Genomic DNA, 26991 nt, shown 5'->3' with positions numbered 1-26991 from the left:
CCAAGTCCCCCCAACAAACCCCATTACAGTCACTGTCCATCAGAGTAGTAAGATGCTATGGAATCAATACTTGTCTTCTCTGTGTTGCACAGACCTCCCTGTGCCCCCCCCGCCCACATTATACATCCTAATCATAATGTCCCCTTTCTTTCCCCCACCCATATCCCTCCCTTCCCACCCACCCTCCCCAGTCCCTTTCCCTTTGGTAACTGTTAGTCCATTCTTGGGTTCTGTGATTCTGCTGCTGTTTTGTTCCTTCAGTTTTTCTTTGTTCTTATACTCCACAGATGAGTGAAATCATTTGGTACTTGTCTTTCTCTGCCTGGTTTATTTCACTGAGCATAATACCCTCTAGCTCCATCCATGTTGTTATCCATTCATCTACTGATGGACACTTAGGTTGCTTCCATTTCTTGGCTATTGTAAATAGTGCAGCGATAAACATAGCGGAGAATCTATCTTTTTCAAACTGGGCTGCTGTATTCTTAGGGTAAATTCCTGGGAGTTGAATTCCTGGATCAAATGGTAAGTCTATTTTGAGCTCTTTGAGGAACCTCCATATTGCTTTCCACAATGGTTGAACTAACTAACATTCCCACCAGCAATGTAGGAGGGTTCCCATTTCTCCACAACCTCACCAACATTTGTTGTTGTTTTGTCTTTTGGATGAGTGTGATCCTTACTGGTGTGACTTGATATCTCATTGTGGTTTTAATTTCCGTTTCTCTGATGACTAGCAATGTGGAGCATCTTATCATGTGTCTGTTGGCCATCTGAATTTCTTCTTTGGAGAAGTGTTTGTTCAGCACCTCTGCCCATCTTTTAATTGTATTGTTTACTTTGCATTTGTTGAGGTGTGTGAGCTCTTTATACATTTTGGATGTCAACCCTCTATCAGATCTGTCATTTATGAATATATTCTCCCATACTGTAGGGTGCCTTTTTGTTCTGTTGATGGTGTTCTTTGCTGTACAGAAGCTTTTCAGCTTGATATAGTCCCACTTGTTCATTTTTGCTTTTGTTTCCATTGCCCAGGGAGATATGTTTATGAAGAAGTCGCTCATGTTTATGTCCAAGAGATTTTTGCCTGTTTTTTTATAAGAGTTTTAGGTTTTCATGACTTACATTCAGGTCTTTGATCCATTTCGAATTTACTTTTGTGTATGCGGTTAGAGAATGATCCAGTTTCATTCTCTTACATGCAGCTGTCCAGTTTTGCCAACACAAACTGCTGAAGAGACTGTCATTTCCACATTGTATGTCCATGGCTCCTTTATTGTATATTAATTGACCATATATGTTTGGATTAATGTCTGCAGTCTCTATTCTGTTCCACTGGTCTATGGCTCTTTTCTTGTGCCAGTACCAAATTGTCTTGATTACTGTGGCTTAGGAGTAGAGCTTGACATTGGGGAGCAAGATCCCCCCTACTTTATTCTTCCTTCTCAAGGTTGCTTTGGCTATTTGGGATCTTTGGTGTTTCCATGTGAATTTTAGAACTATTTGTTCCAGTTTGTTGAAGAATGCTGTTGGTAATTTGATATGGATTGCATTGAATCTGTATATTGCTTTGGGCAGGATGGCCATTTTGATGATATTAATTATTCCTAGCCAAGAGCATGGAATGAGTTTCCATTTGTTAGTGACCTCTTCAATTTCTCTTAAGAGTGTCTTATAGTTTTCAATGTATAGGTCTTTCACTTCCTTGGTAAGGTTTTTTCCTAAGTATTTTATTCTTTTTGCTGCTATTGTGAATGGAAGTGTTTTCCTGATTTCTCTTTCTATTAGTTCATTGTCAGTGTGTAGGAAAGCCACAGATTTCTGCGTGTTAATTTCATATCCTGCAACTTTGCTGTATTCCTGTATCAGTTCTAGTAGTTTTGGAGTGGAGTCTCTAGGGTTTTTAATGTACAGTATCATGTCATTTGCAATTAGTGACAGTTAACTTCATCTTTACCAATTTAGATTCCTTGTATTTCTTTGTTTTATCTAACTGCCATGGCTAGGACCTCCAGTACTATGTTGAATAACAGTAGGGAGAGTGGGCATCCCTGTCTTGTTCCCGATCTCAGGGGAAAAGCTTTCAGCTTCTTGCTATTCAGTATGATGTTGGCTGTGGGTTTATCATATAAGGCCTTTATTATGTTGAGGTACTTGCCCTGTATACACATTTTGTTGAGAGTTTTTATCATGAATGGATGTTGAATTTTGTCGAATGCTTTTTCAGCATCTATGTAGGTGATCATGTGGTTTTTGTCTTTCTTTTTGTTTATGTGGTGGATGATGTTGATGGATTTTTGAATGTTGTACCATCCTTGCATTCCTGGGATGAATCCCACTTGGTCATGGTGTATGATCCTTTTGATGTATTTTTGAATTTGGGTTGCTAATATTTTGTTGAGTATTTTTTCATGTACGTTCATCAGGGATATTGGTCTGTCATTTTCTTTTTTGGTGGGGTCTTTGCCTGATTTTGATATTAGGGTGATGTTGGCTTCACAGAATGAGTTTGGGAATATTCCCTCCTCTTCTATTTTTTGGAAAACTTTAAGGAGAATGGGTATTATGTCTTCTCTGTATGTCTGATAAAATTCTGAGGTAAATCCATCTGGCCCGGAGGTTTTGTTCCTGGGTAGTTTTTTATTACTGCTTCAATTTCTTTGCTGGTAATTGGTTTGTTTAGATTTTCTGTTTTTTCCTTGGTCAGTCATGGAAGGTTGTATTTTTCTAGGAAGTTGTCCATTTTTTCTAGGTTTTCCAGCTTTTTAGCATACAGCTTTTCATAGTATTCTCTAATAATTGTTTGTATTTCTGTGTGTTCCATCATGATTTTTCCTTTCTTGTTTCTCATTCTGTTGATGTGCGTTCATTCTCTTTTTCTCTTAGTAAGTCTGACTAGAGGCTTATCTATTTTTTTTATTTTTTCAAGAAGCAGCTCTTGGTTTCATTGATTTTTTTTCTATTGTTTTATTCTTCTCAATTTTATTTATTTCTTCTCTGATCTTTATTATGCCCTCCTTCTGCTAACTTTAGGCCTCATTTGTTCTTCTTTTTCCTATTTCAATAATTGTGACATTAGACTATTCAATTCGGATTGTTCTTCCTTCTTTAAATTTGCCTGAATTGCTATATACTTTCTTCTTAAGACTGCTTTCGCTGTGTCCCTCAGAAGTTGGGACTTTGTGTTGTTCTTGTCATTTGTTTCCATATTTTGCTTGATCTTTATTTTAATTTGGTCTTTGATCCATTGATTACTTAGGAGCATGTTGTTAAGCCTCCATGTGTTTGTGGGTCTTTTTTGCTTTCCTTGTTCAATTTATTTCTAGTTTTATACCTTTGTGGTCTGGGAAGTTGGTTGGTAAAATTTCAATCTGTTTAAATTTACTGAGGCTCTTTCTGTGGCCTAGTATGTGATCTATTCTGGAGAATGTTCCATGTGCACTTGAGAAGAATGTGTATCCTGTTGCTTTTGGATCTAGAGTTCTATAGATGTCTATTAGATCCATCTGTTGTAGTGTTTTGTTCAGTGCCTCTGTGTCCTTACTTATCTTCTGTCTGGTGGATCTATCCTTTGGAGTGAGTGGTGTGTTGAAGTGTCCTAAAATCAATGCATTGCATTCTGTTTCCTCTTTCAATTCTGTTATTATTTATTTCACATATGCTGGTGCTCCTGTATTTGTGTATATATATTTACAATGGTTATATCTTCTTGTTGGACTGAGCCCTTTATCATTATGTAATGTCCTTCTTTATCTCTTGTTACTTTCCTTGTTTTGAAGTCTATTTTGTCTGATACCAGTACTGCAACACCTGCTTTTTTCTCCCTTTTGTTTGCATGGAATATGTTTTTCCATCCCTTGACTTTGAGTCTGTGCATGTCTTTGGGTTTGAGTTGAGTCTCTTGTAAGCAGCATATAGATGGGTCTTGCTTTTTTGTCCATTTTATTCCTCTGTGTCTTTTGATTGGTGCATTCAGTCCTTTCACATTTAGGGTGATTATTGAAAGATAGGTACTTATTGTCATTGCAGGCTTTAGATTCATGGTTACCAAACTTCCAAGGTTAGCTTCTTTTGCATCTGACTGTCTAACTTAAGTCACTTATTGAGCTATTATAAACACTGTCTCGTGATTCTTTCTTTCTCTCCCTTCTGATTCCTCCTCCTCCATTCTTTGTATGTTGGGTGTTTTATTGTGTGCTCTTTTGTGTTTCCTTTACCTGCTTTTGTGGGTAGTTGATTTTATTTTTTGACTTTAGTTAGTATTTGGTTGGTCTGATTTCTTTGCTGTGATTTTATTTTCTCTGGTGACATCTGTTCAGTCTTAGGCGTGCTCCCATCTAGAACAGTCCCTCTAAAATACCCTGTTGAGTTGGTTTGTGGGAGGCAAATTCCCTCAACTTTTGCTTGTCTGGGAATTGTTTAATCCCTCTTTCATATTTAAATGATAATCATGCTGGATACAGTATTCTTGGTTTAAGGCCCTTCTGTTTCATTGCATTAAATATATCATGCCATTCTCTTCTGGCCTGTAAGGTTTCTGTTGAGAAGTCTGATGATAGCTTTATGGGTTTTCCTTTGTAGGTGACCTTTTTCCTCTCTCTAGCTGCCTTTAAAACTCTGTCCTTGTCCTTGATCTTTGTCATTTTAATTATTATGTGTCTTGGTGCTGTACTCCTTGGGTCCCTTCTGTTGGGAGTTCTGTGTACTTCCTTGGTCTAAGCTATTATTTCCTCCTCCACTTTGGGGAAGTTTGCAGCAATTATTTCTTCAATTACACTATCTATCCCTTTTTTTCTCTCTTCTCCTGGTACCCCTATAATGCAGATATTCTTCCTTTTGGATTGATCACACAGTTCTCTTAATATTGTTTCATTCCTGGGGATCCTTTTATCTCTCTCTGTGTCAGCTTCTATAAGTTCCTGTTCTCTGTTTTCTATTCCATCCATGCCCTCCTGCATCTCATCCATTTTGCTTTTAAATCCTTCCAGAGATTGTTTTATTTCTGTAGTCTTCATCCCGACTTTCCATTATCTCTTGTATTTTTCTCTGAAGCTGCATCAGCATGGTTGTGACCTTTATTTTGAATTCTTTTTCAGGAAGATTGGTTAGGTCTATCTCTCCAAGCTCCTTCTCAGAGGCTGTCTCTGTTTTTTTGGTCAGGATCAAATTCTTCTGCCTTTTCATGGAGATAGAGGTAGTTGCGGGGAGCTGGCGTGTGTGTCGGCTGGGAGAATGTCCCTTCTTACTAGTTTGTGGCCTTCCTCTCCTGTGAGAATGTCAACCCCTAGAGGTTTGTGCTGGGTAGCTGTATGCAGACGGGACCTCTTATTCTTTCCTGGCCTCTGTGGGGTAAACTCCGTGGTTGCTGTGCATGTGGCTGGCTTCAGGCTGCTCTTCTGCTATGGCAGAGCCGCGTTGGAGGGGGAACTGGTGGGAAGCTGTTTATCGCCATGAGGGCCCTCCAAGCTGTGCTGCCACCCAACGGCTCAGGGCACCTGGAGTTCCCCGGGATTCCCAGCTCCTGGGCTGAGTGTGCGGGGCACTTCCATCCAGGTGTGGGATCCCTGTCCCTTTAAGTCTTTCAAAGGGCACTCACTTTTCTTTGTCCCATGGGTGCCAGCTACAGGGACCCACTCACAGGTTTTACTGTCCCATTTCCCTAGTGTTCAGCACCCCATGCACTGTGTGTCTGTGCTCCCGGTGCGGATGGCTAGGGCTAGGTATTTAGCAGTCCTGGGCTCCCTCCCCCTTCCCACTCTGACTCCTCTCTTCCCACATGGAGCTGTGGTGAGGGGCGCTCATTTCCCACCAGGCCATGGCTTGTATCTTACCCCCTTCACGAGGCACTGGGTTCTCACAGGTGTAGATGTAGTCTGGCTGCTGTCCTGTGTCCCCTGATCTCTTTTTCAGGAATAGTTGTATTTGTTGTATTTTCAAAAATATATATGGCTTTGGAGGAGATTTCTGCTGCTCTACTCACACCGCCATCTTGGCTCCTTTCACATTCAATTGGTCTGAACTTTTGCAATGACTTTAAAAATTGAATCTGAAACCCATGATTCTTGGCACTTAAAGATAAAAACATTCTTTTTCCAAGAAAAATGAGAGATTGTTACCTGTAAAGTATCATTTTATATTTAGCAGATTCATTTCAACTAAACTTTCCTTCCGTATATTTCAACAGGTTTCATTTATAAGAATACAATAGAAAAGAACTGGTCAGTTTCAGACCTGATATGATCCCACTTCTTCTAAATGTACAAGAGACACTAGAGTTCTTCTAAATATGGTAGAAATTAGACCCAACATAGAACTGTCTTGAAAGACCTTGGTCACGATCTCTGCCAGCCTTTATTGGCAGGTCACACACATATCTGTCTAGACTGCAGAGCTTTGAAGAGTGTCTTGACTGTTTTGCCATGATCTAAGTTCTTCAGGACTGAATAGAAGCTTTATAGAGTTATTTTCTTTCAGAAACTTCCATCTTAGTGCTGATACAGTTCTATGATTCCAGTGGAGGGGAGGTGGTGCAGTTTGGCAACAAGAGGATCTTCCCAAATGTTCAAATCTAATAGGATTGCTGAGTTGGGTGTGTGTTTTCATTATGGCAACCAGGTGCATCCATGTACAGAGTATTTTTCAGGCATGAAAGTGTACCTTGATGTCTATTAAGTTTCTGAAAATAGAAGTCTCAGTGTTGACTTAAAAAGAGAAGAGATAAATTATAGCGTCAATGCACAATTGATGTGTCACATTATCAAAGACAGCTGTTTTCAAAGTGCTATGAAAATGGATTTAATTGAGAAAATGGTTTATGCTATGGCGTTTTGGAACATATTTTTCATTTTAAAAATGTAAAATATATGGCAAATATATCGGTGGGGCCATGTGAACACATCACTTTTTATGCTTTTGTCTTTTTTATTCCTGATATCCAACTATTTAAAAATTCCAGCTATTAAAAAATATTGTAGTCTGTTAGGATTTTAGATGCTGGTAAACTGTTATTCATGACTTTTCCAGTGTTTGATTCTGAACTTGCTGGCTTATCAACTATAACTTTTAAAATCAGATGTATTGCACTAGGAGTTGAATTATTTTTAAGTCATAAAATGAGCTGCCAAAAGCTCTTTTCCTACAGTTTTCTGATAAATGTTTTCAGAAATACCTTTAAAATATCTAATTGGAAAATATTTTACATTTAAAAGTGCTCACTAATAAAATTAGAGACAATATTTTTTCTGCACTCTTGCTACGACTAAAGAAGTTGCTGTAATTTTGGGATTCCATTCTTGTTCACATACCTGGGTTCCTCATGGGAAGGTGTTCTGGTGGCATAGATCCAAAGACACTGAAGTAGCTCTGAAATGCAGCCACTTTCAAATACATTCAGTTGGCAGAGCTCCCAGTGCTCCTTGTAGGATTTTATAATATAAATAGTAGATGCTGTTGGTGCCCACCCTCTCTCCTGGTTCACCTTACGCTTCAGGGGACAGTGTTCCCATATATGGAGGGCTTCCTACCTCAAGATTCTGAGTTCCTTGCCTGGGGACTTTCTTTAGTCACAGGAATTTGCCTGGCTCTCTGAAGGAATTCATGGAAAGGAAATACCTCAGCTTGCCCCTTCTCCATGGGACAACTCTGGAGTGTGTTCTCTATTCCCTTAGAGGCCCCAGTAGGCTTGCATCCCATTTACCCACAATGGTACTTCACATTCTTTCACACACCCTTGATTGATTTTCCTTCTTTTGGTGGCTCATTTTCCTACTGTCTGACTGTGCTTCTCAAAATATTTGACCTCAAGTCTTTGTCTCAGGGTCTCCTTTCTGGGGAGCCCAAAAGAAGATACCACATAGGCTAAGTAATATGACAGAACTGTTAGTCTTATTGGGCGGTAAAAAGTCTTTGTGGCCTCAAAACTACTTGAAAGAATGGGGAGTTAAAAAAAATTACCAAGCCCCAGTAGGAGAGGGTGTATTACTAAGAAATCTGATGGATGAAGAGAAATAGATGAAGCACTACCCATACCCACACACAAACCCACACCCATAGCCCCTACACACACACACCACACACACACCTACACACCCTACATGCACACACACACCCTACACCTCCCCACACACCCACACTGACACACACTACACACCCACACCCCCCACACACCCATACCTTACACACACACACCTTACACACCCACAACCCCCCACACCCCTGCCTCACCCCACACACCCCCTCCCACACACAGATATTGCGAACGAAACGAGTTTTGAACTCAGCATTTAAGGTGAGTTGTTAAACTGCATAATGAATGATAAATATTTATTTGTCATATGTTAGCTTTTTAGATGTTAGTAAACTTTTATTTATGACTTTTCCAGTATTTGATTCTGAACTTGGTGCCTTATTAATTACAATACTTTTAAAATAAAATTTATTGTGCTAGGAGTTGAAATGAGTTGTTTTTAAGTCATAAAATGAGCTGTTGAAAGCTCTTTCCCTACATTTTTCTGATAAACATTTTCAGACATACCTTCATGGATAAAACTTTAAAATATTTAATTGGAAAATATTCTACATTTAGAAGTGTTTACAAATAAAATTAGAGACACAATATTTTTTGTATAATTTTTAAACAGAAATATAAGTATTTATTATTTAGACTAAATAATAAAAGAATAGGAAAGGATGGGAAAGTGGACTGAGAGACATAAAGAATCACTGAAGTCCTACATTTCATGAAGGGCAAATACAAGTTTGCATGTTTATTGTTATTTTAAGATATATTTTAAATGAGGCTGATACTGTTTCAGGATAACAACTGTAGGATCAAAACTGCGCTGTTTTCCTGCTTAACCTTTTAAAAAGGGTAGAAGTGAATGGGAATACATTCACTCATATAAAAACAAGAAATAGACAAGCATAAAAAGTTAGGTGTGGTTTGGGAACATCCACAGTGCACCTCCCTGATGGCACAGAAGCCCCTTCCCCCTCCCACGGTCCATCAGACACTGCTTCCTCCCAGTTTTACTCCTAACTATTGGATCGATCTGCTGCCTCCTCTCTTTCCTCTCTGCTTCTCCACAGCATGTGGACTTTTTTTTTCTGGATTTCCAGCATAGGTTCTTCAATGTTGATTTGTCTACAAATTATAATTCAGTATGCATATCAGGTACCCCATAAATAATAAGCCTTATTGGCTAGAAAAAAACTCCCAAGAAGGGACTTGGGAGCAGTCCCAAGTCTGATGCTTCTAGAAACAGGTGTGTCTATGTACACATTTATGCATGTTACATATAATGTAATCCTCACAATAACTCTATGTTGCAGGCACTGGCTTTCCCTCCACCCAAGGCACCCATTTTGTGCTTAAGGTCTCCCAAAGTGGTCAGTCTGGGATTCTGCCCAGGTCTGACTCCAAGGGCCTCACTCCTTCCAACTCACTTGAGTTGTCTTGATGGGGTGTGCACTGGACTGCACCAGGGTCCCTTGAAACAAAATAACCCAGAAAGGCTTTATCAAGTATAAACAAAACACTGACATTAATGTTAACATTAAAAAAGCATTGTTTAGTCAACAGAATTTGGATTATATATGCAGCATTTAACAAAAATTATGATCAATACTAAAGACGCTGTTTTTAAAACTGTGAATTTTGTTATTTTTTGACAAAGATTTTGACATAAACATTAAGAGTTAAGGAATATTTGACAAAATGTGCTATTTAGAAACTTGAATTTACTATTATCAGTTTATATTAAGTTAAGCTGGCAAGAGTAGGTATAGAATACAAAACAATAAAACAGAATCAATTGACAGGATTTGAGCTTTAGAGACTTCCTACTGTCTGAAATCTTTATAAATTGTGACGTATAAAGAACCAATACATTACAAAAGTAGAAAATTTTGCAGGCTATAAACCCTTTCCACAATATAGCAAAACTGGTAACAACATATATTTCAATGGAATTACAAAACTATGCATTAAAATTGCTCATTTCTATTTCAAGTAATAATTGGCCAGAGTGGGAAATTAGAGACTACAGCAACATAATATTTATTGAATGACAACACTACGTATGAACATCTGCAGTATTTATCAAAGTAATACTAAGAGAAAATTCACATGAAGTGTTTTTTTTACCACCAATAAAGAAAAAAACAAAAGAAGAAAACACTCAATATTCATTTCTTGGAAAGGGGGATTTAAAGAAGTATCAGACAAAAGTAACATAAATAAAAGGAACATTAAATTAGAAAACAGAAACTAAAAATTATAAACCTCACAAAAGACAACTCACTAAAAAAATTGGTCAAGGACAGATAAATATGTACAAACAGTACTATAATTAAAGAGTCTGGCAATGGTATAATTTACTTTATAAAATTATAAGCAAATACTGGTTGTAACTCAAGTACTTTGGGGAAATTTAATAGGTATTTTGGTGTGATTGGTCTCACTCATGACCACCAGAAGGCATAGCACTTTTAAGTTTCTTTCGCCCTCTTCTTTCCTGCAAAGTCCTGGATGAGTTCTAGGCAGTTGACTTCATCGACAGAGTGGGAGCAGCAAGGCTGCTAGAGGCTTAAATGCTCATGTTCCGAAGGGATCAAGGAGATTCTTGGTTGCTCACCCTCCGCTGGAGGGAACATCAGAATGACAGTCCTAGGGACCTTCTGGGAAAAGAAAAAGACATGCAATTTATAGCATGATTGGTAAATTGATATAGTTTCTATGAAAAGAGTAGGGGATTTGAACAGGAAAAAGATGCTAGCTCAAGCTGTGAAAGTCCAGTTGAGGAGCACTGGGCAGGGAGGGACTGTGCTTCTTCTCTCCGTGTTGAAGGGGCTTCAGAAACCCAGAGGGGAGGAATGTTGTCCCTGCCCCAAGAGGGCAAACAATCTCTCCAGAAAAACAGTGCCAACTTAGGAAAGAGGTTCACCAGAGTTCCTTCCCAGCCTAAGGATTTTATCCTTAAATAACTTCCAGGACCATCTTTGGCCCCATGGTGGTAAGTGTACAAATGCAGGAATCACACACCTGGCAGAGATCCATCATTCTGTGACCCTGGGAGACCACTGGGGGTGCTGTGTGTGTCGTGGAGCTGTGAGGGTTAGATCTGGTAGTAATGTTTCACTCTGTGAACAACATGAAGCTGCCTGTGTACATAACGGTGTCACATTACCCAGTGGTCCTAGAACTGCCCTCACTCCCTCAGACATTCCACAGCACTTTGTCAGTGTGTTTTGCAAACCTTGCTCTTTTCTATGCAGCATTAGCAATAGTTACATATGTCTCCTCTTGACTAGGAGAGCAAGAGCTTGATGAAGGGCATCTGTGAACTCCCTTCATTACTGGCAGCAGCATACATGTAGCAAGTAGTCAAAGACTATTTAGGAAATGAATAAATGAACATTTGTTCAATAATCCCCAAATGCTTCCCATCTTTATTTCTAACCTCCAGAGTAGACAAAGCATGCAGATTGGAAAAGAAGTAGTGAAACTGTCGTTAGTTTGACTTTGTGCTGTATGTAGAAAATCCCATGGAATATGGGAATAAGACCACTAGACTAATAGGATTCGGTTAAGGTCACAGGACACAGTCAATAAACAATTAATTGTATTCATATATAATGACAATTAGAAAATGAAATAAAAGCACTTTTTAATAAGAACATCAAAACCACCAAATATCTAGGAAGAAATCTAACAAAATACCTACAAGATCTCGATACAAACATTCTATGACTCCACTAGCATCAAGGACCTGGAATCAAATTCACTGAGACAGAAAGTAGAATGGTGGTTGCCAGCAGCTGCAGGCAAAGTAGGATGGGGAGTTAGTGTTTAGTGGGCACAGAATGTCAGTTTGGGAAGATGGAATAGCTCTGGGGATGGGTGGTGGTGGCTGCACACACAGCAGTGTGAATGTACTTAATGCCACTGAGTTGTATACCTATAAACGGTATGTTCTATGTTATATATATTTTACCACAATAAAAAAGAGTAACAGAATTTTTCATTGACGCTATGTACAGATTGTCATCACAAAAGTTGTGATGACCCGCAACTTCTGTGATGCAGCAGGGAAGGACAGAGCAGAGCTCATGCGTCTCCCTAATGGCACGCTCCCAGATTGTCCCAAAGTCCCACGGGTGCCACAGGCATTGCCACTTGCTCTGTGCAGGCCCTCTCCCAAGTGCTCTCAGAAAGTTGATTTGTGTGCATGATTGGTAAATTGATATAGTTTTTATGAAAAGAGTAGGTTATTTGAACAGGAAAAAGATGCTAGCTCAGGCTGTTAAAGTACAGTTGAGGAGCACTGGGGAGGGAGGGACTGTGCTCTGAGTGGCAGTGGGGTATGTGTTGGGGGCACCGTCACCCTCCTGGGAGAAGCCTTGTTGGGGAGGCTGTGTTAAAGTGCTTGCCCCTGACCCTGAAGCCAGGAAGTCAGCCCCAGGTTTGCAATCTCTGACCACTGGACCCCCTGCCCCCACATGTCCCTTTCTCAGCTCCATCTGCCATGCCACCCCTCATGCTCCACTTTCACCATGGTAGCTCTTCCCTCAGCAGGCAGCATCCGGTCCTGTTTGGGAGGGAGACCCTCCAGGCCTGGCCCAGCTCCTCCAAATGCAGCCGCCAGAGCAGGCTTCCTGGGGCCACCCACTGCCTCTGTTGGAAGCACATGGTGTTTTCTTTTTGCCCAAGGTCAAGCACTCCAACTGCTTATCTTCTTGGGGAACGTGCTCTTTCATATAATCCTCACTTGCTTCCAATGTCCTTTCTTTTTTAAAGCAAAGATGGTTTTAGGATTTTAGGAACAATACAATTTGTAAGAATACAGAAAAATGCAAGGAGGAAAAATTTGTTACTATCAGAGAAAATCACCATGAACATTTCCGTTTCTTGGATGCATTTTAAAGATGCAATGTGGTCATATTAGTGAATAGAAACGGCCCCCCCTCAGTTAAACAGTTATTATTAATTATAACTATGCTTAGGTTGTTGGACACTTAGGAGGTTTCAAATGTGCACTTCAACGCTGGGTACCTTTTAAAGGTTTGTAGGGCTATTTTACATTATTGTGGCCCCTCCTTTGGGAGGTCCTCAGAGCTTCTCCTGCCCACCGAGATTAGGGCACAATCTCTCTCACTTTCTGGGGCTCAGAGGCCACCTCATATAGGATCTCCTCTCCTGCCGTTGGAGGCTCTTCCAATGTGCAGGTGGATGGCAGAGGGAACAGTGATGGGGGACCCCAATGGCGACAACCCACAGTCCTTACAGCACGTTTGTCGCCTACTTGGGCTGCTCGTTGACCCAGACCTGGCGGCCAGCCCGGCACGCTCTGTGTCTGCAGGCTTGAATGGGGCACTGCGCAGCCCACCGGCCCGTCAGTGTCGGGTGGTGTCCCCCGAAGGCCAGCGGCTCTGACGGGCGCACACGACAACCCTGCAGGGGCGGTGGAGCAGCAGGCGCGGTGGTGCATGGTCTCCTTGGGGCGGAATCCTCGGAAAGCTTGGAAGGCTAGATCTTTGTTTATGGTCTGAAGTTCATCGACTTTCCCTGCAAATGGGCCATTCCTACCGGAAGGCAGCAACATTGATTATAATCAGTGGATCCAAGGGAACTTGCTACCCCCCTTTGCAATTTCGTGTGATATATCTCACACTGTGTGACAATCTGGCCACAAGGACGGCCTGCGGGAGGGGCAGGGAGTTGGCGTCCGCAGGTGCAGCCGTGGCACGCACCGTCGTGAGGGTTAGAGCCACAGGCTGCAGGAAGGGCCTTTGTGGCTGGCCAGAGCTTGCCCGCAGGCTTGGGCATCAGAGAAGTGCAGCTCCCACGATCTTCTCAGTTCCAGTCTGGCTTCTTTGTCTTCTATGATTGATAGAGGTAAAGTAACCACTTCCTGGTTAACTCTGCCGAGTTAGTGATTGCTCAACCATTTTAGGTTTAAAACTGTCCGAATCCTCCTCCCCTCGTTCTTGGGTTGATTCTAACCAGGGAGCACAGGGCTTGACACAACTGCACATCTGGCGCTGGGGCCAGAGTGAGCCCTTCTGAGTGCCCCCGGGGGGTGGTCAGGTGGAGGTCCCAGGCCCAGCCGCAGCCAGGTGGGGCCTTTCTCATGACCCTTCACTGTCAGTTCCCAATCCTTTACTGAGAAGAGGAGGATCGGGGCAGGACTCGGGAAGTGTTGGGGTCTCTGAGCAGATACAGTAAATACATCCCCATATGTCCAAGTTCTGAACAAATAGAGGAATATCCCATGAGAGTGGTAGATGGAGGCCAAAGCATGTCTCCAGCGATGTAGTCAGGGCCAGATGCCAGGCTCCCTTCTCAGGTCTGTTATTCTTCCCTTGGCTTATTCCAGGGTCTTCAGATTCCCACTAAAATGTATAATTCGGCTCAGATTGTGGGGGTGGGGTGGGGGCAGGAGGACTTTGTGTCGGTGGCTTGGCAGGCAGCGCAGGACACAGTGCCCACTCCCCGAGGACGGGGTCCCACTTGCGGAGCCACGGGCAGCTGTGTCGGCGGACCTGACTCGTGGGGGCTGCTGGTGGCTGGGTGGTGGGAGACGGGGCTGTGGGAAAGGAAGGGAGGAAGGAGAGCTTGAGCGTTTGTCTCTCGGGTTTCCTGAGATAACTGCTGGTGGGCCCCTGGGGCCTCACCTTCCTAACTCCGGTCAGAGCAGAATCAAACCTCAGCCTGCGTTTTGAGTGCCGTGGGCGTCTTGCTGAGTCCCGCTGGGCTTGAAGAAGGTAGTCTGCACAACATGCCAGGCCCAGAGAGGTCCCACGTTCTGACAGGAGTCGTTGTACGTGGATGAGGAGATGGAAACTGGTTAGAGCTGATTCAGGGACTTGTCAGTTCATGGAGGAAAGGGGGTTGGCTGAGCCATAATACTCAGCCTTTCCCTTGCAGCATCCCTTTCCCAGGGTCCTAGAGAGCTCTAAAGGGCCTCTGGCCCATTGTACTGCTCCCCCCACCGTGTACCCACAAAGACCCATTGTCCCCACACTCAGCGCCAGGCTGCTCCTGTGCAGCTGTCATAACACAGATCCACTGGCCCTTCCTCAGACAGTTTTGTTACCAGATCTGGATCTCACATTTGCACTTTATCTTGCCCCCACTCCAGGCCCCACTACACGGAGCTCTAGGCATCCCAGGTCCCCTGCGTCCTAGCTGACAGGCACCTTGGGCTTCCGGAGTCTTCTCTGTGCCCACACCTGTTTTGCTGTGGGAACTTGACCTGGCTTCTCTCCTTGCCTGAGAGTGCTGGAAATGTCAGACTTGGGGGCAGGGGACACAGATCTCTGCTGTTCCTTTCCTCCTTGTTTCCCTAGTGAATACAGAGGTTTTGCTTTAAATTAGAGACGATGGCCCTTATAGCTTTGTAAATACCCCTTGGTCTCCGTCTCTGACGGTTTTCCTTCTTCCTCTTGACACCGGGGCACTCATCCCTGGGTCCCGAAGCCTAGAGCCATGTTACCAACTCTCTCCCCGTGCTTCCTGGTTTTAGTAGAAGCAGACACTTTCCTCCAGTGTCCTATTCTCACTCCAGCCTCTCCAGCCCAGGATTGTACTTGCTAATTATGTGCAAAGGGTGTTCATTTCCTAGTCACATAACTTCTGTGAGGTCACAACCTCCGGTAGTGAAACTGAGGCAGGAGGAGTTCAGGCGCTGACCCGGGATCATGGAGTCACTGGAAGAGCTTGGCCTCCCTAGGGTTCTCCTGGGCCTCAGCTCAGAGCCCTTTCAGAATCGGAGCTGCTGTGCTCTGCCATGTGGCCGACTGCCCCGCAGAAGGGCTGCCATGCAGAGTGCTTGAACCAGCAGGCGCCAATGACCTCTTTTCTGTCATTCCAGAGTTGGGTGGAAACAAGCTGGTGGGACTCACTTACCTGAGAAAGGCTTTCTGTTTGCAGAACACCTTCAGCGTCTTGCAAAGCACCAGTCCAGCCTGCAACGACGGGCGAGAACAGCACAGCGCCGCCTCCTTCCTCCGCCCTCCTCCCTCCCATCACCCAGTTCCAAAAGTTGTGGAAGAGAGATCTTTTTGTCATTTACACGACATCTTCTGGGACTCCTGTGAGTTAGTTGCTCGCTAACTTAAACTGAACAAATGATAATCGCAAAACCGGAGAAAAATTGCCACTCAAATTCCTGCTTGGCATAGAACTGTGTATTATATCAGTTTCCAGTAGGTGGCAGGAAGGTGTTGTGAAGGGCAGGTGCGGTGATGCGATTTGTGCAGCATCTGTTAGCTGGCAGCGGGCCTACCCTTGGCACCTCTGTTAAAGCTGTCTCCACTGAGCTGGGGCTGGGGCTGGGGGAAGACCTCGCTGGGGGCATGACCTTGAGGCTCCTGCTGCCTGGAGCCCTGGAGGGAGCGGGTGCAGGGTCCTCCCTTCCACCAGAGCCAGCAGGGTGGAACGCAGGCCTGGTCCTTGGGACTGCCCTGGTGGCTCCCAAGGCACACGGTTTAGTCCAGGGTCCTTGAACCGTGGCAGGTGGGCCGAATCCAGCCACTGCCTGGTTTTGTTTGGCCGGCAAGGTAAGAATGGTTTTTACATTTTTTAATGGTTGGGGAAGAAAACTCAAAAGAAAATAATTTTGTGATATGTGAAAATTACACAAAATTTAGATTTCAGTTTCATGAAGGGTGCTTTATGGGAACACAGCCGTGCTTTTTTTGTTTACCTGTGGCGCTACAGCTGCTTCTGCTCTCTAACAGCAGAGCTGAGAAGTCGTGACACACTCTGTGGCGGCAAAGCCTAATATGGCCCTTTACTCGAAACTGTTGCCATTCCCTGGGTTGGTCCTTTGGGACTTCCACTGGCTCCCAATTGTCCTGGTGTTTTCGGGTCTGCAGACATAAGGGGCACATGAGCTTAGGCTGAGATGGAGCAGGAAGCAGTGGGTGGTCTCTGGGACCCCTGGTAGAGGTGGCTGTGGGCTCTCTGTTCCTGGCCGTATGTGGGGGCCCACTGCCTTGGGGGAAGGGTCTTCCCTCCCCTGCGGGAGCTGGCCCCAGGCCTGGCTCCAAAACTCCGGCGTGTGTCTTTGCTCTAGCATCCGTCTGACTGTCCCTGCATCCATGGTGACCCCTGGGCCTCGCAGAATGCTTCCAGCTTTTCACACTCTTTTGCTGAGTTTCTAAGAATATGTAAGGGAAATCCTTCCGGACCCTCCAGACAATAGGGTGATGTTCTTGGTCAAGAGGCTGCTATGCTCCGAAAACCTTGGCCTGCAGCTCCTGGTCCAGCAGTGGTCCAGGGTTCTCCGTGGAAACATCTCCAGCAGACCAGTTTGGTAGAAGTGGTGTCCACAGCCCAGTGGTGACTTCCTGGGCCACATTCTGTCCAAATGATGTGCTTCTGATATCTGACCAATATCCACCATTTGCCAGGAGGTCTGTCTCTACTTTCAAAAAATATCCAAGTTTCAATTTTACAAGGTGGAAAGAGTTACAGGGGATCGCCACACAACACAGTGTGAATGCGTTTAATACCACTGAACTGTACACTTAAAAATGGCTAAGATGGTACATTTTATGTTCTGTGTATTTCACCACAGTAAAAATGAAAAAGGAAAAAAATGCAAAAAAAAAATATGGTGTTTGAAAAGCTGGAAGCATTCTGTGAGGCCCAGGGATCACCGTGGATGCAAGGATAGCCAGGGGGATGCTAGAGCAAAGACACGTGCCAAAATCCAATCACTTACGTCTCCTGTGCTGTCACTTGGTCCAAGCACTGCCACCGTGTTCCTAAGGATTATTGTGAGAACTTACCTGTCTCCCTGCTTCACGCTTCCTTGGCTGTGGTCTGCTGTCACCAGAGCAATTTCAAATATCAGAGAGCTCACCGCCCTCTTCTGTTTAAATTCCTGCCATACCTCTGAGCTCACTGAGAGCAGGAACTCAGTCCTTTAATTGTGAACAAGTCCTTCTACAATCTGGACCCGAATCTCTGACCCATCAGTTTGCCCCTCCCTCATTCCAGTCTGTTTCCTGTGGCCTCCTTGCTGTTCCTCTGTAGCAGCAGGCATGCACCCCTTGAGAACATTTGCACTGACAGCTGCCTCTATCTGGAATATTCCTCCCCCTGGTATTCTTCTAGTCAAATGTCATTTCTCCATGAGGTTGAGCTTGACTCTCCTTAATGTGGCACCTGCCTTCCCACTGTCTTTGTGCTGCCCTGTTTCTTACACTATTATACTTATCCTCTCTGATGTACTGTATGATTTGCTTGTTTATTGTCTGCCATTTATTCTTATGAGGGTTGCAAACTCCATGAGGTCAGGCATGTTTTGTTCATTGATGTACGCCAGGTGTTTAGAATAATATCTGGCACATAGCAGCTGCTCAACACATATTTTTTGAATGAATAAACAAACAAATCCTTGAGAGGCCAGCTTTCCCCAGGACTGAAGACTGTGTTGCAACTATAGGTGCCTCCCCTGCTAATAAACTGTCTCGAAACGGATAGAGGTTGTTGTAACAGGGTTCCTGGCTAGGATCCATGAGGCAGCTTCTTTAAGTGAGGTAGATATTCTTACTATTTTTGTTAAACAGAGGAAGACACCAAGGCAGCCCACGGACTTGAACCCAGGGCTGCTGGCTCTGGAGTCCATGTTGTTAATGCTACGTCATGCCCCTTACCTGCAGTGTGCCACAACCCAAACTCATCTTCTCTCCAGACAAGGTCATTTCCTGCTTATGCCTGATTGGCTTTTTCCTTAGTTGCCCTGCCCCTTTACCCCCACTTTTCTGGGAGGGAGTACATATACTTTTCCCTTTCCAAGGGGGGAACTGAAGCCTAGTTATTTTCAGTAACTTGACCCCAATCACAGTATTAGTAGGTAGTAGAGCTGGCCTGGGACCTGGGCCTTCCCAACTCCACAGCTGAGTCCTTGTCAATAAATAGGGTGAAGATACCGAGTAGTTGCCAGTTAGGTCAACAATAGTAGAGGTGGGTTTATATATACAATATAGAGGAAGAATTTAGAAGTCTCACTGGGGCCCTTGCTGGCAGTCTGCAGCAGTTTCCCACGTTGCCTAAGTGTTACATTTGGCATGCACTCCTGAAAATGAGGAAATATTTCAGTCTTTTTCAATTAAATTCCATGATGCTGTCCCTCTTGCCAGCCTGGTGTTAATTTGCCTCACAATGCTGCACCTTCAGTGGGTTCCCATTTCCTTTAGCACAGACTCCAGAGAAATTCACAATCTGGCACCATATGCCTGAGACTGTTATTTCCCTCCCATGTCCTCTACTCCAGGCTTCGCCTCAGCATGGCCTTGGATTCCTGAGATGAGGCCTCGGTGCTCTGGGTCTCTGAGCCAGGGGGCCGGGTATATCAGCGGGGCACAGCCTTCCCTTCTGTGCTTCTGTGCCCTGGGGTTCTTCTTTTACCTCTTCTCATACTGTAGTGCAGTGGAGGCTGTGATGAGCAGGGAGGGAAAGTCACTCTTTCTAAACAACTGTGGGCCTCTTTGAACTCAGCCAAGATTGCAGAGACTTACACGTAGCAGGCATTCAGCAACAGGAAGCTCCACAACTGGATAATTCCTGCAGTGTGGAGGCACCTCATTGTCTGGTCTATTTGATCTTCACATGGGAATCCCCCTGCAGGTAAGACACAGCTCACATCTCCTTCCAAGTCACCTGCCTGCCAGTCTAAGCATGCCTACCTCCGCTGTCCCTCCTGTGGCAGCACCTTTCCCCTTCCTTGATGTTCAGGCTGGCACAGTGTGCTCCTCCTATAATTATATTTGCCACCTCCCCTCATCTTACTATTTTTGTCATAAGGAGGCTATAAACTAAAATCAGAGAGAAGAAATGCAAAACAGTTCCTTTCAGAATCAAATGGGACTAGACCAGCACTGTCCAGTAGAAATTTAATGTGAGCTAGATTTATACTTGAAAAATTTCTAATAGTAGGTGAGTTTAATTTGAAAAATATATTCTATTTAACTCGATAGGTGCAAAATATTATTTCAACACATATTAATATTAAAATGATCAGAAATATTTTGTTTTCTGATTTGCTGTTCCAGGCCTTAGAAAACTGGTGTGTTTTTATCCTCAGGGCACATTTCAGTTCAGCCTCGCTCTATCCCAAGTGCTCAGCAGCAGCCTCTCATAGCAGGCGGCCACTGTGCTGACATGGCAGGTCTGTGGAGGGTGGAGGCTAAAGGGTGCTAGCTCTAAAGTCACGTGGAGCCGAGTTGGAATCCTGGATCTGCCGCTGCTAGGCTGTCTAGATTAAGACAGTGCCTTCACTTTTATAAGCTTCAGTGTTATCTATAAAAATGGTGATATTAGTTAACCCACAGAGGGCTGTTGTAAAGATAAAATGAGATAATGCACATTCTGGCACATAGTAAACATTTAATAAGTGTTAATTGCTCTTATTATTTTAGCTAGATTTAAAATTTGAACATTTATGTGTAAGACTAGTGATGGTATATTTTCTTGCACCAACTTCATTCCATCAGTGTCCATGGGAGACAAGTTAAGTTACTTTGAGGACTTCAACTGGTGGGCAGACTTAAAGAACACAACCATGAAGCTGGTTTTAAAAATTTGTGTCTTTTTAACATTTTATTATGAAAATATTCAAACAGAAAAGTTGAAGGAATAATGCAATGAACACCTGTATACGTATTGTCCAGAATCTAAAATGAACGTTTTACTCTATTTACTTTATTAGATACCTATCTTTCTATTGTTTTATCCATCCATAAACTCTCTTATTTGATTTTTTGAATTTTTACAATTATTGGGGCCAATGTTCATACTGCAAAAGTTAAAAAACCTGTTAAGATGCATTAATTGTGTGTTTTTGCACATCTTTCAGAGAATTGCCAAAATACTGACAACAAATGTATAAGAGTTTAGATGATTTTTGTAATACAATTAATATTATTGATGTACTGTAATATTTAATAAATAAGACACATACTCTTTTCTAAGACCCGGGGAAATTTTATGACTATTACTACAAAAATAAGCAAACATGCATACTATCCTTTCTGGAGGCAGTAACTGCAAAAAAGGGAGTCCATCCAAACTGATCTACTTTGAAAATTAAAACAAAACCAAAGAAACTAAACCACGGTTCTAAACAATGCTTGATTATAGGGAATATCAATTAGGAAGTGCAGACTATTTAGAAATGAATACTACCTGCAGCGTGACATATTATATCTCCATGCAACTCAGAAGAGGGTTCCTGCTTTTAAATGTATTTTAGGAAGAAGTCATTAAACAGTAAAGAAAGCTCAAATTAATGAAGATTGACAAGGGAAAAAAGATGATTCTTTGAAAGTATTAAAATAGATGAACTTCTTGACAGTAATCAAGAGAAAAAGAGAAGACAATATCAGGACTGCATAATGAGAAACAGTGTGGTTCATGAAAGGTAAGGTATTTTAAAAAGAAGAAATTCTTTACAAATATTTTTGAACAATATAAATGAGAAGAACAAATTCTGGGAAACTATAGATTTCTAAACTTGATTCAAGAAGGGTCCAAAAAGCTCCCATAAATATGGAAGAAATTGAAAAGGTGTTACAAAATACTATGAAAATAGTCACTATCTTTCAAGGAACTGATACTTTCTATTATTTAAACTGTTCCAGAACACAGCAAAAGATGAAACAGTCCTCATTTCTTTGTAAACTGTGAACATAACCCTGGTCCCACATTGGAAAAAAGAAGAGCATGAAAAGTAAAATGTATAGGGTAGCCTCATTCATAAACAAAGGTGCAAAATCTTAGTTGAAATGTTAACAAATCAGTGTTCATAAAGAGTAGTAGGTACTGACCAAGAATGGTTTGTCCCAGCCATGCAAGGATAGTTCAACAAAAGGAAATTTGTTAACATTATTTGCAACGTTACTAAGGTAGAAACAAACTAACCCCCTGATCTTCTGAATAGATGCCAGAAAATACATTTGAGGAGTTGTAAAACTCTTACTTGAGGATGTCCACTGGGTACAGTGCTTGAAAGGGTAAACAGATGCCACTAAACAGTTGTCACAATGGCCCTTCATTGTCCCCAAGTGGGTAAATGTCTATTGGATTAAATTAATGTGTTCTTTAACCCCTGATTCTGCCTAAGTCAGTTAAGAAACACCTCCCTCCATGGATATGCAATGGGGAAATGACAGCCTCTTCAACAGCTAGTGTTGGCAAAACTGGACAGTAACATGTAAGAGAATGAAACTGGATCACTGTCTAACCCCATACACAAAAGTGAACTCAAAGTGGATCAAAGACCTGAATGTAAGTCATGAAACCCTAAAACTCTTAGAAAAAAACATAGGCAAAAATCTCTTGGACATAAACATGGGCAACTTTTTCATGAACATATCTCCCTGGGCAAGGAAAACAAAAGCAAAAGTGAACAAGTGGGACTCTATTAAACTAAAAAGCTTCTGTACAGCAAAGGACACCATCCTTTGGTGTGGAACAAAAAGGCATCCCACAGTATGGGAGAATATATTCATAAATGACATATCCGATAAGGGGTTGACATCCAAATTATATAAAGTGCTCATGTACCTAAACAAACAAAAAGCAAATAATCCAATTAAAAAATGGACAGAGGATCTGAACAAACACTTCTCCAAAGAAGAAATTCAGATGGCCAACAGGCACATGAAAAGATGTTCCACATCGCTAATCATCAGAGAGATGCAAATTAAAACCACAAAGACATATCACCTCACAGCAGTTAGGATGGCCAACATCCAAAAGACAAACAACAGTAAATATTGGCAAGGATGTGGAGAAAGGGGAACTCTCCTACACTGCTGGTGGGAATATAAATTAGTTCAACCATTGTGGAAAGTAGTATGGAGGTTCCTCTAAAAACTAAAAATGGAAATATCAATTTGACCCAGGAATTCCACTCCTAGGAATTTACCCTAAGTATGCAGGAGCCCAGTTTGAAAAAGACATATGCACCCCTATGTTTATCGCAGCACTATTTACAATACTCAAGAAATGGAAGCAACCTAAGTGTCCATCAGTAGATGAATGGATAAAGAAGATGTGGTACATATACACAATGGAATATTATTCAGCCATAAGAAGAAATCAAATCCTACCATCACAACAACATGGATGGAGCTAGAGGGTATTATGCTCAGTGAAATAAGCCAGGTGGAGATAGACAAGTATCAAATGATTTCACTCATCTGTGGAGTATAAGAGCAAAGCAAAAACTGAAGGACCAAAACAGCAGTAGACTCACAGAACCCAAGAATGGACTAATAGTTACCAAAGGGAAAGGGTCTGGGGAGGATGGATGGGAAGAAGGGATAAGGGGGAGAAAGGAGCATTACGATTAGCATGTAAAATGTGGTGGGGAGAACATGGGGAAGGCAGTATAACACAGAGAAGACAAGTAGTGATTCTATAGCATCTTACTATGCTGATGGACAGTGACTGTAATGGGCTATGTGGTGGGGACTTGATAACAGGGGGAGTCTAGTAACCATAATGTTGTTCATGTAATTGTACATTAATGATAGCAAAATAGAAAATAATTTTTAAAAATTAGGTATTCTGTGTACTTGGATTGATAATATAGCATTTTACTGTGAAACACACATGAAGAAAAAAAAAGAAACATCTCCCTGTCTTCAGCTCTGTTTATTTACATCTTGGAGAACATTTATATTGTTTTTGTCAATTTTAACCCCCAAAATGCAGGACCTACAGCTATTTTACCCCTCCAGGATAGAAATGGAGTTACAGGCTCTGAGATTCCAGGAGGTTCATGCTTCTGTGCTAATGGCACAGAGTCTTCAGGCAAAGTTAAGACAGTGCTCATTCCAAATGGGAGACTGTGAGCAGTGTCCCAAACTGTGCAACACACATGGTCATGCTTTGACCTTTCTCGTGATGTGGAGTAACTGGAGGATTTATACAAATCGTGTTTTAATTGTAGCATAAGTTATTAATTTAAACCAGACAAATGCCCTTGGGGATTCTTCATTTTGTGGAGGGGTTTTTATAAACTTCCATGATTTTTCACCAAATTCTCCCATGTTGACTTTTGCTGAGACATTGCAATATTTTATAGTTTAGACTTTTTCACCTTTGGAAATAAACCAGACTTGGAAAAAAAAATCTTTTGTGAGAATTTTGGATGCATTTAGAAAGCTGTGAAATCAGGAATGCTAATTTAAGGAAGTGCAATAGACGGAGTGCAGCCTGGGCCTGGGTCAGTCAGCACTGGGCCTCCTGATGTGGGCCGGGGCTCAGGTGCCCGGAGGCCGTGGTCTTCTGGACCACTTGTCCATGATGAGCCCAATGGGATGAACAATCGACCTTGGTTTTCATGGTACACAGCACAGAAACATTTGGCAGAAAGGGACCCCATGAGAATTCAGTTAATTTCTCTGAATTTTTAATTAGATCAGTAAATAGTTTCTTACAGAACAGCGCACCAACTGACTTCAGGCAGAACTGGCCCACTTGCACATGGCAAATTTATCTCAAAGGATCAAAGGATGTGTGTCATGGACACAGTTAATCAACTATTTGGTGTTTGCATCCTGAAAAACTCCCTCAGGGGCAGAGCACACACAGTGGTTAACTATGCTGCCTCTACTGTTGCCCACATTATCTCTTGAACTTCTCCCTTTTTCTATTTCCTACCCCCTGGGATGAAGCTGAGCACCCACCCCAGTTCTTGCTGTGGATGGGATACAGAAATCTTTATTGGAATAGCAGGGTCTCCTCTGGGCAAGAATGAAGGTGCATGTCATCTGGGACAAAGACAGAAGCTCAGAGCTTCATGACATTGCAGAGTCCCTGTGCCAACCAGTTCTGGAACTGTCTTAACTCTTGGACCTCCACTTACATGTATTAGTTGTTTCGAGCAGAGCTGAGTTGGGCTTTCTCTTATGTGCACTGTTAAAGCTCCTAAGTAAGAAACAGTGAGAATTATTCTCCGTAGTTTTCTGAATGTATGACTCCTACTTCCCTTTCTATGGACTCTTTCCTCACGTACAGCCTTAAAGTAAAAAATCTCCCAAGCTAGCCATTTCTTCCTTTAAATTGTTTCTTTTTAATGGTGTTTTTAAGCCCTGGATCATGGAGTAGATAGCCAATATTTACTGTGCATTTGCTACTTGTTGGGCACTTTCAGAAGCATTTTTTTTGTGCATTTCATACAGTAAAACAGAATGCATTTAGAAGGGGTAAGTTTGCCTTTTCCCCAAGAGAATATTTCAATTATTCCTAGTGTGGGTGGGTAGTTAAACTCTATGTATGTATTTATTAACTAACACCTACTCTAACCTTCTATTCAAATGGCTCTATAGTGCTCTGAGGCCAAGGCTGTCAGTCCCCAATTTTAAAGACTGAGGTAGAGACAGGTGCCTGAGGCCACACATTGATGACAGGGCTGGACCCAAGTGCAGTCCCTGGGACTGTGCACTTTACCTCCTCCGTGCGGGTTTGACAGGACATGACTGGGCTATTGCTGCATCTTTATCCAGATATCATGGGCAGGCTAAGCAGAGAGGTGAGTTTTATGATAAATATTTGAACTAACATTATCTCTTTGTAATTGAAAACACGATTAATTGTTATAAGTGCCCCTAAAGCACTATTCGGCAATCAAGAGCAAAAGTAATGTGAATGCTTCTGAACCAAAGACTGATTACATAGTATTTAGATTCTTTATATCTTCACTTTTATGTACTTGACCTGTATAAAATGTGTATTAAATATATAATAAAATGTATATTAAAGTAGATATGTTAAAAACCTCTCAGAACACTGGTTTATTTTAGTTTGCCCTTATAATTCCTGTAGGAATAATTTTATGTGTTGACTTAGAATGTTATTTGGGCCTGGAACGTTAGTAAGGGTTAAGTGTCCTTTTTGAAAAATTGTCAAAAATTTTTTTATTAGAAATATTTTGAGTTGAAATATAGTTGACAGTGATTTAACAATTGTATACATTACAAAATGCTCACCACTGTAAGTGTAGTTACCATCTATCACCATCTGAAGTTATTATAACACTATTGACTATATCCCCTATGCTGTGCTTTCATCCCCAATACTTATTTTATAACTGGAAGTTTGTACCTCTTTACCCCTACTTCATCTGTCCTTTTAACCTATGGCAACCACCAGTTTGTTCTCTGTATTTGTGAGTTTATTTCTGTTTTTTCATTTCATTTTTTTGGATTCCACATATACATAAAATCATATGATATTGTCTTTCTTATTTCACTTAGCATAATACCCTCTAGGTCCATCCACGTTGTTGTGAATGGCAAGATTTCATTCTATTTTGTGGCTGAGTAATATTGCATTGTATATTACACATCTTTATCCATTCATCTGTTGATGGACACATCACAATATGACCATCTTTGTGCCTTTGTATGTCTTTCCTGCCCCTAGAATTCTATGTTGTGTTTATTGGGTAAACATTAAAAAACTATTGAAGATTTGTAATTACACCTTTAGTAACAGACCGAGAACAAAGGTATGACATGGCTTCTTTAAAAGATTGTTTCTTCCTTGTTTATTCTTTATTTGCCCCAACAAACAAACAAGCAAACAAACATGGAGACCAGTGGAGGACCAAGGAAGGGCAGTTACTATCTGTCAACATAGGAAGATGTTACGGAATCACAGGCTATAAACTTCATGCTGTAATGCCATCCCCATGATCAATGTATGTTATGACTGAGAATTTTTGTGCCCCTTTATCCCCTTCACCCTCTCCATCCACCCATCCCAACCCCTCTCCTATGGTAACCACCAATCATTTCTCAGTGTCTCTGAGTCTACTGCTATTCTGTTCCATTTGTTTTGTTCTGTTTTTACACTCCACAAGTAAGTGAAATCATATGGTGTTTGCCTTTCTCTGTCTGGCTTATTTCACTTAGCATAATACCCTCTGGGTCCATCCATGCTGTTGCAAATGGTAGATTTCTTTCCTT

The 26991-nt window shown here is 42.1% G+C and overlaps 1 long non-coding RNA gene across 1 annotated transcript in view; it reads left to right on the top strand.

Annotated features, from left to right (window-relative positions):
• Positions 1-16287: 16287 nt before the first annotated feature.
• Positions 16288-26991, top strand: part of LOC118969139 (uncharacterized) — a 66173-nt gene continuing 55469 nt past the window's right edge. Inside the window, exon 1 of the long non-coding RNA XR_012133286.1 lies at positions 16288-16560. This is a non-coding gene — a long non-coding RNA (uncharacterized lncRNA). The remainder of the gene's footprint in view (positions 16561-26991) is intronic.

This window comes from Manis javanica, chromosome 7, assembly GCF_040802235.1.
Source record: "Manis javanica isolate MJ-LG chromosome 7, MJ_LKY, whole genome shotgun sequence".
Lineage (NCBI taxonomy): Eukaryota > Metazoa > Chordata > Mammalia > Pholidota > Manidae > Manis > Manis javanica.
This window is presented reverse-complemented; position numbering and strand designations above follow the sequence as displayed.